Raw genomic sequence first — 10935 nt, 5'->3', positions numbered from 1 at the left:
GAGGCGAGTCGTCAACCCTGCTGGCTTTAGTGGCGAACACGGCCGTTTTAGCAGGTTTTCGCTCTGAGGAAGCAGAGACTTCAGCTCCCCAGGCTTTTTGAGCCAACCTTCTAATGTCAGCCATTTTCATCGCTTTTGCATCAGTGTGCATCACAATCATTTTCCTGATTGAGGGATGCAGATTAGCAATGAATAAACCTTTGAAATTCACGTTCTCTTCGCAACCCTCTTCATTCCGCCCTGCAAAATAAGTGCGCCTAAGCCTCTCATAATAGTCGCGAGGGGCTTCAGCTTTTTCGTACAAGCACTTGGAAACTGTCCAATCCCTAGTTCATCAAGCATTTACCGGTCTGGTGCCGGTCTGTGTCTTCTAGGATATAATGCCAGCGAACTCTTGTTTTTATGTCCACTATAACTACGCTGGGCAAACGTTCCGAGGTCAAATTCTTCCAGCACGGGGGTACCTTTAAAGCGGAGACGACGGCACCGAATTTTTTTGGCGCGCCTTCTCTTTAAAGCCCTGGCCAAATATGAAGACAGTACGTACAGTTATAATTCAAACGGAATTAAAAACTACACATCCCAGTTACCATGGTTACCATCTTTAACTGTTCGGTGTCCGAATCGGAGTAGCTACGCATACGAAATAAAGTTAATCCCAACTACAAAACATATATTTTTGTGGTAAGAGGGCGCAAAACATCAGTATTTACTGCTATTAATTACTGTACGATTTATAGTTGAAATCTGAGCCTAGATATAAAGTTAGATATAAAGTTAAAATCTCGACAAAGCAATGTAGGAAATACAGAGAAAATAAATCCTTTCTGACATCTAAAATCAGTTTCGATCAAGGTCTCTAAAACGAACAAGAAAAAGAGGATTTTCGGAGGGCAATTACGCTGTGTTTATATAGAATAACTGATTTATGAGCAATCTAATTTCTTGTTTGTTTAAAACAGTGAAATGTCAGCTGCAAAAGATCGCACCAGAAACAGCACTCTCTCTGCCTGTCATAGACGTTCAGGAAAGGCTGAATGAAGTCATGTCAAGTACAATAATTCGGTGATCAATAATAACAGTTGTAGGACAGTATATAAGGAGGATAAGGATTTTGAAGTTGACTCGAAATCTGATAGGTAACCAGTGCAAGGACTTGAAAACAGGTGTAATGCATCCCTGATAGGATTCTTGCTGTCATATTCTGAACATATTGAAGATTGCTCAGTGTGGATTTAATTTCACCAGTGAACAGGATGTGCATTTATTAATTCTAGAAAAAAAGCCTTTCTTGATTTCTCTAGTTCCCTTTAAAATAAACTATTATTCCACAATGCAGAGTATTACATGGCCAGTATTTACACATGATATTTGTGATTTAAAGAAATTAACACAAGCAGCTTTTGGAGATTTAAGTGTTGGCTAAGTTATTGCAGGATAAAAGACTAGAGATGTTGGCAAGAAGAAGATAATTTGGGGAAAGCTGAGGAATACACTTATAACAAGAACACTTCCTAATGGGGTTAGGCATAATTTTGATGAAGATGATGAAGTTAACAGACTATATGTTTACATAGATACTGAAATAAGGATTGTATTTTAGATTATGTGTAGTTGCTGGCATTGAACTGTGTGTTGGATGCACATGAATTGAAGGAATGGGCAAACATAGCTGATGCGGATCCACAGAGCCAGCATATTAAGATGTTTATAATTAGAGGCAATTTGTTTAAATAACTAGGTATGGATACTGATGTGCAAGAGAGGTGGAAAGGCTGTTTCCTTAAGCCAGCACTATTAAATATTTTATTCTCAGTGAGATGCTGCCATTTCATCGTGGGTTTCTAACACTGTGTATAGTTCCATCCACACAGTGCCTTTACTTCCATCCATTTCTAATCTCTTTATCCAGTACAGAGGATTTGGAGCCTATCCCAGTAAGCAACGGACCCTGGACATAGCGCCAGTCCATCACAGGACAGACAGACACAAACACACACACACCAGGGCCAGTTTTCCCATAAACCAATTAACTTACCAGTATGTTTCGGAGTGCGAGAGGGAGTCATATCACACATATGGAGAAAAACCATGTAACCCAGAGAGAACATGTAAAACCCCCACACACAGGATGGCAGGAATTGAACCTAGGACCCCAGTACTGCAAGATAGCAATGCTAACCACTTCGCCACCATTATAAATGGATGGGTATCTTAGTTATCTTTCTAGTTCACAGGTTTGCATGCATAATTTAATTTTGAAAGCCACTGAGACATGTCATGGAAATATAACTATCAAGGAAGCCACAAGAGAGAGTTCTCACCTGAGTAAGGTCTTTATTTCAATATTGCAATATTGGGAGCCCAGCTACCACTTCGCAAAGTGCAACCAAAGACTCAATTTGTTACAAGCAGTATAGGGTTTTTATAAGACGTTGCGCTGTAAAAAAGTTCAGCACGTGGTCCCTTCTAAAACTTCCCCTTTCTCTAAGAGAAAACAGATTACATCATAGAGCGAGAGAAGAAAAACTAGATTTGTTATTCAAAGCTTATCAGTTACTTTCAGCTAATTCTAATGACCCAGACAGCATATATTGTTTTGGTACATTGTCTTCTAAACTAACCTAAACAGTGTACTTTGTTGACAAACTGTTTTCTAAAATTCTGCACGTACTGTAGCACAGCAGTTACATCCTTGAAATATATTATCTAAAAGCACCAATATATTTTTTTCAAAGCTCTCTACATTTTTAAGAATCAATTTACTTATTAGATTTCCACTTCAATTCCCTCCTTTTTATTCTTGAAAATGATTAAAAGTTAGATTCTTCATATGGACTCCCAGGAGGCTCCCATACTTCGGATTCTTGCGTTCTTATCAGAACATACTGATGCACAAACATATTCATTACCATATTTCAAAGCATTGGAATAATATATTTCGTACAGCAACACAAAAACAGGAAGACAAGTATCACAGCCCCTATAATCGGTGTTAGTAACTTAAAGAAAAACATTCCCCCTGGCCCAAACCGTGATTTTAACCAGGAGAGAAATGGGTGAGGCTGTAGAATGAGGCATTAAAGCACATACATAACAAGATGCATTACATTTCTTTAACTTTACTGTATGATTTATAAATTTATACCACAAATTACTCCTATCCCCCTCATTATCAGTTTCATTCAGCCAGTTTGTATACAAAGAGGCTTCGCGTTTAGATTCTTCCTCTTTCTGGGTGGTGACAGGCTTCCACATAAAAAGGAAAAAGGCTGGGCACATCAGTCCCAAGCATGTGATCCCCATCTGTGCTTGTGCACTTTGCTCAGTTCGTTTACAGTGGGAAGCATGAATCCAGGGAACCCTTTCCGTGACTTTCACAGCAGTCGCAGTGGTCAGCAGCCTTGGTACGGCCCCCTCCACCTGAGCGAACACCACCTCTTTTTCCTGTCTTTCACCAGAATCCAGTCTCCTTATTCATGCATTAGTTCTTACAGCACAGGTAAATCCCTGTGGGCTGGAGCCCAGCATTTTTCTTAGGGTTTTTTTTTTACAAGATTGGTCAACAGCTGGGTCACCTAAACAGCTGTCTATCACCCTAATAGAGAATGGCCTAAAACTGTGATTATAGCGAGGAGCATACAGTTATTTCCATTCTAATACATCTGAGTTACACTCAGACTAAAAGCAGGGCTATTTACCCATGCCAATAAACCTAAATAATCACCTCTATCAAAGGGGATTACTCCCATGAGCATCTTTTATAGCAATACAATCCCAACATGAGCTCTGATTATTATTTGTGGCTGACTGATAAAGTATTGATTCCATATCCCCATTTTATCAAAGTAAAGCTCCTTACACTTAACAGGTACACTGTCGCCCCCCCTCAGGAAGCTCAACAAACACAGAAACAGTGACAATATAATAATTAATGTTCACTCAGTCTCTGGTGCAGTGGTTCGGTGTCGGCGCAATGCGTAGATCCAGCGATCTCATCCTGTCACTCAGATGGCAGAGTCGGTAGTCAGTTGCACTTGATATGGTCCTTCCCAGCAGGGTTGCAACATCAGGCAGGGTATATCTTCCTCACCACACCCACTCGCCAGGTATCAGGTCGTGTCTTCCCTCTACTGGAGGTCTCCAAGTGTCCAGCACCTGTTCACCAGCCCCGTGCACCACTTCAATTAACAACCTACAAAAAAACCTACAATACTACAATAGAGAATTAGCAAATTCAACAATCCATTAGCCAAATTCGTCCCTCCAGGAAGTTTCGTTGATTGGCCTGTGATGATATCAAACAGGCTCTATTACACAGTTCTGTTTGATCCAGCCCGCATCCCATGGCGCTCCTTCAGTCTGATGTCTAGTCGATCTTTTAGAGTTCTGTTCCTTCATTCCACTGTTCCAGCAGACTGAGGGTGATCTCAGTCCATCTCACCCCGAATAATCCAGCCACAGCCTGTCCCTTGATCATAATACAAGCGGTAGGGCAGTGCCCACCGAGGGCTTATCTCTGTTATCAAGTGTTTGGTAGACACAGAGGCAGTGGCAGCAACCCACTGGGAAAACAGATTATAAGAGCCCAGGTTTCTCTTGACAATTGTCAATTTGCCAGTGCATGAAAGGTTCCTCAGGAGCAGGCCTTTTGAGCTGTAGCACCCGCACCTGAACTGTAGCTGAGTTCCTTTGATAAGCATCACATTGAGATACCACATAAGTGGCTACTGCTTCAAACACGGTCCCCACCCAGGTTTGGGTAACCAGCACACCATTTCTCACACCCAGGTGTCCGACAGAGTGCATTTGTCGAGCTACAAAGGGCATTAGGCTGTGAAGGCATGCAGGGCGTCCAGTGTGCTGGCAGCACCACACCCAATCATCATGAAGCACCACACTCTTTTCTAACCATGTCCTTTTCTCTGCTTTAGAGGCCTCAGCCTGAATATCCTGTAGCTGTCCCCTTTTCACCAACAGAGGTCTCACAGGGGTCTCAGACTCCTGCTCTACCAGGACTGCTCACCTGACAGCTGCATCTGCAAAGTTGTTCCCTCGAGTTACTGGAAACATTTCTTTATTATGTGATTTACACTTTACCACAGCTACTTCAATAAGCAGCTGCAAAGCTTCTAACAGTTCAGAGACAAACCCAGCATTCTTAACTGGAGTCCCTGCCATGTTGGGGAAATCCCTATTCCTTCACTGCCATCCAAAATTGTGGCATCCACCAAATGTATATATACAGTCTATATAAATTGCTACAAGTTTCCATTTAGCATATTTACAAGTTTCAATTAAATATTTTCATTCGGTCTGCTAGTTCTACACCAGATTATTCACAGTTTATACAGCCAGGCAGGTAGCCTGCACAACACATAAACACGGCCCCTTGGCCACCGCATCAAGGGGTCCTGAATAATAATAACCCACCAGACGATGCCTATCTCCATGCTCCTGCACCAGCACAGCAGCTCACAACCCATTTCTTTCACTTACATACAGATTACATACAGATGATCCGTCTGAGGGAATCCAGTCCAGGGCCAGTGCCTGCAAGAAAGCTTGTCTCAAAACATCAAAACCGGTTTCTGCTGCAGGGGTCAAGGCAATTTTGTCTTTAGACTGCACTACCCCCCTTAAACCAATACGTCACTAGACAAGCTCGTTCTGAGAAGGCATTCACCCTGGCTTTATCATGTAGTTGGTTTTATACTCCTTTTTTTTCAAGATCCAGTACTTGGAGTAGCCCGGCCTTATGGATTCCCTCATTAGGTAAAACAATCACAATATCACATAACTCTATTAAGTTAGTTTACATAAATGCTATTTCATGCAGTAATTCCTTATAAAATGCTGCAGTCTGGGCCTAAAATAGGTCTGGGGTGTCCCCCACCCACATCAGTAGTTGAAACTGTACAACTTTACCCAAGCAGACTGTGACAGCTTATATTTGCTTTAAACACAACCCTTGCACCCCTTCTCCTGTAGCCTCCTGTTACCCGTTAGAAAACTTTATATCACATTTTTATGCTGTTTTAGTCTAAAAGTAGGACAGCTGTGCTCCTGTGTCCCCCAGTTACTGCACACTGTAAGATTATTTCACTTTTATTTCAATCCTGAGATAAATTTAGGAAGGCTACAGAGGGGTTTACTAGATTAAAACTTTTAGTTCACGCACGGCTCTCGTTTCAGCTTCTGACATGTTCTTTAATTGTGAATTCAAGCCTCTTTCTTCCAATTTCTCCAAAAAACACCTTTTTTTTAGTAACTGCACACCAGCTTATTAGTAGTTTTGTCTTTGGGGTTTTATATCTCGGTATAACATGAAAGTCGCACAATAATTTCGACAAACTGGCGGCTCCCTTTTCTCCTCCTTGGGAGTCTTTTTACCTCCCATTTGCAGCGCTCGCACTTCTGCATGCATGCTTCGCGAGTTATTAAATCAAATCTCTCTCCGCTGTCCGTAATATCAGGAAAGCATAGTTGTACATTCTTGGCAACATCAGGTTTAACACACTCAAGTAAATTTGTTTTATTACTGTGGAAGTATCTTCATTCACTTCCTTTTCATCGGCTAACCCCGAGTATACTATCCATAAAGCTATAAACCTTTCTGTAAAATCTGAAAACATCCTCACTTCCTTCTGCTGACATGCTGTTACTTTTCTCTAATCAGTTTTCGGTGGGTAATGCTCTTTCAAAAATCTCCACACTGATTCCCACCCTTCTCCCAGATTCTCTCTCAAGGCGTTCTATTTCTTCTTTTGCTTTTTCTTTTTCTGCATATATAACTTCCTTTCGTTCAGCCATTGCTTTTAGCTTTTCCATCAGGGATTTTTGCGTCTCATCTATGATATTCTGTTGAATTCTCAAATATTCCTCTAACTATTGTTTATTTTTATCCAAATGTTCATACACTTTTCTACATTCCTGTTCAGCCTAAATTCCGTCTGACAGTCAATATTTCTTTTAAGTTTCACTTTGGATTAATCAAACTTTTTTTCTTCACACCAAACCATTTTCACGTCTCCCACGCGCCCCGCGGAATCCCCCAGTCGAGACAAACTGACGAACTATCACAATTCGGGAACACGGACCAGGTTCCAAATCCTGGCTTTAAATACACAGTTGAATCGAGTTACCATTTTCGGCTCTTCTGCGAGTACAGTTCTAGTTACTACCTTCAGCCGTACTGCAGTCGTGTACCAGGATGCAACACCTGGATTTTTTCGCATGGGCAGGGCGAGACGCTACTCCTTCAGCAATCCCTCTTTTTCTACCCCACCTTCACAAAACAGGCATCTAAAACACATACACCATTAACTCATTTTTTCTGTTGTACTTGCTTCAGCTTCAGGAAAACCCTGAACCCACCACAGCAACATGGAGAGGACAAGGGACTTTTTAGAAAAGAGGAGTCCTTACCTCTTTTTAGAAGCGTCCGCCTATCTTTTCCTCTCCATGTCCGTGTGGTTTAATTTAGATGGATACTTCTTCATCATTTGGGTCATGTATCCGCCAATCTGCCTCCTCCTTTTTAGAGGACGTTGTAAACCTTTAGGAACAATATGATCTAGCAACAAGGTTATGTCACTGTAATTAGGCTTAAGACAATCGAGAACAAGGCTTGCCTTTCTTCTAAATTCTTTACGGTCATCAGGCAATTTAGGAAAAGACTTAACTAATGCAAATAATTCACTAGGAGACCAATGTCAATGTACATATGCTGGAGTTCCTTCTGGACCTGGAAAAGTGCACATTGGCATTTCACAAACAAGTGAAAAGGCTTTGGCTCCGGACCGCTTTCTAATTTCGGTGGAGACTTTTTCTTTTTAGTACGCATGGCCATGACTTTAGCTGCAGCTTGCTGTTCTTTACTTTCAAGACTAGTCTTTTTTGAAGCTTCCCATTATTTCTGTGATTCCTCTTTCCATTCCATAAGTTTTCCAATTCAATTTCTTTCCTTTCTTCTCCTTCTCTTCTAAGTTTCCCCTTCTTCAGGAAACTTCTTTTTCCTAATTCAACTTTCCTCTGTCGATTCTGATTCACTTACAAAGATAGTTATAGTTATAGTTATATACTTCATAGTTATGGGCCCATAATTATCATATATAAATTATGTGCAAGTTCCCTTACACCTATTACCCTAGCTTTACAGTTCATGAACATAATTTTTTTTTTTACTCTAACCCAGGCTATAATTGTTTCTCTGAATTTGTCGTACATGTACTTTTGCTGGACTGCTCGGTCCCATTTTCGTCTCTGAATTTTAATTTCCCATTTTTACCGATCGGTGCCTTACTTAGAACCTTATCACATTAACTACTCCGCAGAGCAAAAACCACACGTCTGTGTTAAGATAAGTTCTTTATATGAGTCCTGGACTCATCAAACCCGCGTGAGAACACCCCTGTGGCTCGCTTCTCAAACTATTAATTTTAAAGGATCACTTACTTACTTACAGACAACTGCCAATTCTCCAGACGCGTCTCTGGAAGGATAAACAGTTTATCCTCCGAGGTTCGTCCAATTTGCTAAAATTGTCCGGGTCCGGATGGAGTTTCAGCAGCCGTTCGCGCTCAGGTTTGTGATCCCGGACGAGCCCCCAAATTGTCATGGAAATATAACTATCAAGGAAGCCACAAGAAAGAGTTCTCACCTGAGTAAGGTCTTTATTTCAATATTGCAATATTGGGAGCCCTGCTGCCACTTCGCAAAGTGCAACCAGAGACTCAATTTGTTACAAGCAGTACAGGGTTTTTATAAGACGTTGCGCTGTAAAAAAGTTCAGCACTTGGTCCCTTCTAAAACTTCCCCTTTCTCTAAGAGAAAACAGATTACATCATAGAGCGAGAGAAGAAAAACTAGATTTGTTATTCAAAGCTTATCAGTTACTTTCAGCTAATTCTAATGACCCAGACAGCATATATTGTTTTGGTACATTGTCTTCTAAACTAACCTAAACAGTGTACTTTGTTGACAAACTGATTTCTAAAATTCTGCACGTACTGTAGCACAGCAGTTACATCCTTGAAATATATTATCTAAAAGCACCAATATATTTTTTTCAAAGCTCTCTACATTTTTAAGAATCAATTTACTTATTAGATTTCCACTTCAGACATCAGGTACTACTGTTGTATTTATGAAAAAGAAACAAAACAAAAAACATACTAACAACTGTGCCATCCTACTCCTTAGTTAATACATTTTATTATTCATAAACAGTTAACATTGTTAGCAAAATATTTTGAATTATATTTAACCCTATTTTTTCTTTAGTTTTGTATTTAACTTTAATTTAATATTATTGATTGCTAATAGTTTATGCTAACACCTAACTTTCTTAATTAGATGTATTTAAAACAGTGAACTAAGTGTAACATACTATTCAGAAATACAATCGAAAATAGTTTTGTGGTGTTTGTATGGATGAAACGTTTCTAAAATGTATAACGTAACAAAATTAAAGACGATTAAAATCTGTAATCTTTCCACTTGTAATGTCATTAGACAGAACAACACGTTTCTGGTTTGTTTTAATTAGTATTAGTTAGTAGTTAGTAGTTTTAATTTAATTAGTATTGCAATTCGCACTGATTCCCTTGCGAAGATATGGACTTAAGAATATTCGTGCCTGGTCAAAAAATGGCATTAAGCACTTAAAATTAATATGGTTAATAATAGTAAACTGTAACATGCTGTAACAAGATCGGTTAAACTGCGAAGAAAATGCTTTCAGAGGAAATGTTTCAGGTGTGAAGAACATAGATCTCCAATGCAATTTCAACCAAACCTGTTCGCACACACCCTGCCCCCACTACCATTAGAATATACACAAAGCACTGAAATCTTTTGAGCTAATGATCAGGTGACCCGAGAGAGAGCGAGAGAAACACCAAGGGGTGCGGAACCAGGGAACTATTTACATGGAAAACGGGCGATCTCCCCAGACTGTCCGCCCGTTTCACTGTTACCTGGATACCTCTTTATTTAGAACTCACAAACACTGATTTTTAGTTTCGAAGGATTCAAGAATGGTTTTAGATGAAAGGCAGTGACCTTAATCAAGCCCAAATCATAATTGAACCCATTCAGAGCCTACATTACATTTTAGCGTTTCATTCTGAGCAGAAGACCCTCACACCTGAAGAAGGCTTGCGTTTTCTCTCTTCTCTTTTAAGCATGTGTACAATGTGTAATACAATTACAATGTGTAATTACAATGCGAATCGTATGAGGGTGGGGGGGAGGTGTCTTTCGCTGGAAATCTCGCCTGCTTCTACTTTACGAGTACAACCCCCTCTCTGCCGGAGTGCTGGCTGTGACGAATTAAACCGGTTTCACAGGTTTCAATCACAGACCATGTGACATGGGAGTCAGGAAACTAACACACAGCACCACCGGATTTGATAACACTATAAAAACGCTATAAAATAATGTGACTAGGCACAGAACAAGTTTACAGCACAGTACAATAATAAATGCTGACCATGACTTTAGAAACATAAATTGCCTTACACTCAATTTAAACACAAGCTGTCTTTAGCCCTCTAAGCTGGTTCATACAGAAATGTAGAGATCCAGGCTCAGAACACGCAGCTTCATTAGCGAATACATATGCAGGAAAACTAGAGAAGACGTTTTACAGAGGATGGATTTTTAGAAACATCCCATCAGTGACATCACTGAAGTCAACTCCTAGGTACTGTAACTGTCGTGTGGATAGTTTCACAAGAATCAGACAAAGGTTTAAGCATCGCTTGTTCTAGATAAAACTGCAAAAAAAACAACAACAACCCATAATGTACTTCTTTGCAGCTCTGTTTGCCCAAATCATATATTCACAACGTGAAATCTAGAAAATAATATTACGTAACCAAAATCCGCAATATGAAAACAGAACCTGTGTAATTGTTGATGGATGATGTA

Source organism: Atractosteus spatula, unplaced genomic scaffold (genome assembly GCF_055471065.1).
Source record: "Atractosteus spatula isolate fAtrSpa1 unplaced genomic scaffold, fAtrSpa1.hap1 Scaffold_74, whole genome shotgun sequence".
In the NCBI taxonomy this organism is placed as follows: domain Eukaryota; kingdom Metazoa; phylum Chordata; class Actinopteri; order Semionotiformes; family Lepisosteidae; genus Atractosteus; species Atractosteus spatula.
Note: the sequence above shows the minus strand (reverse complement) of the source record.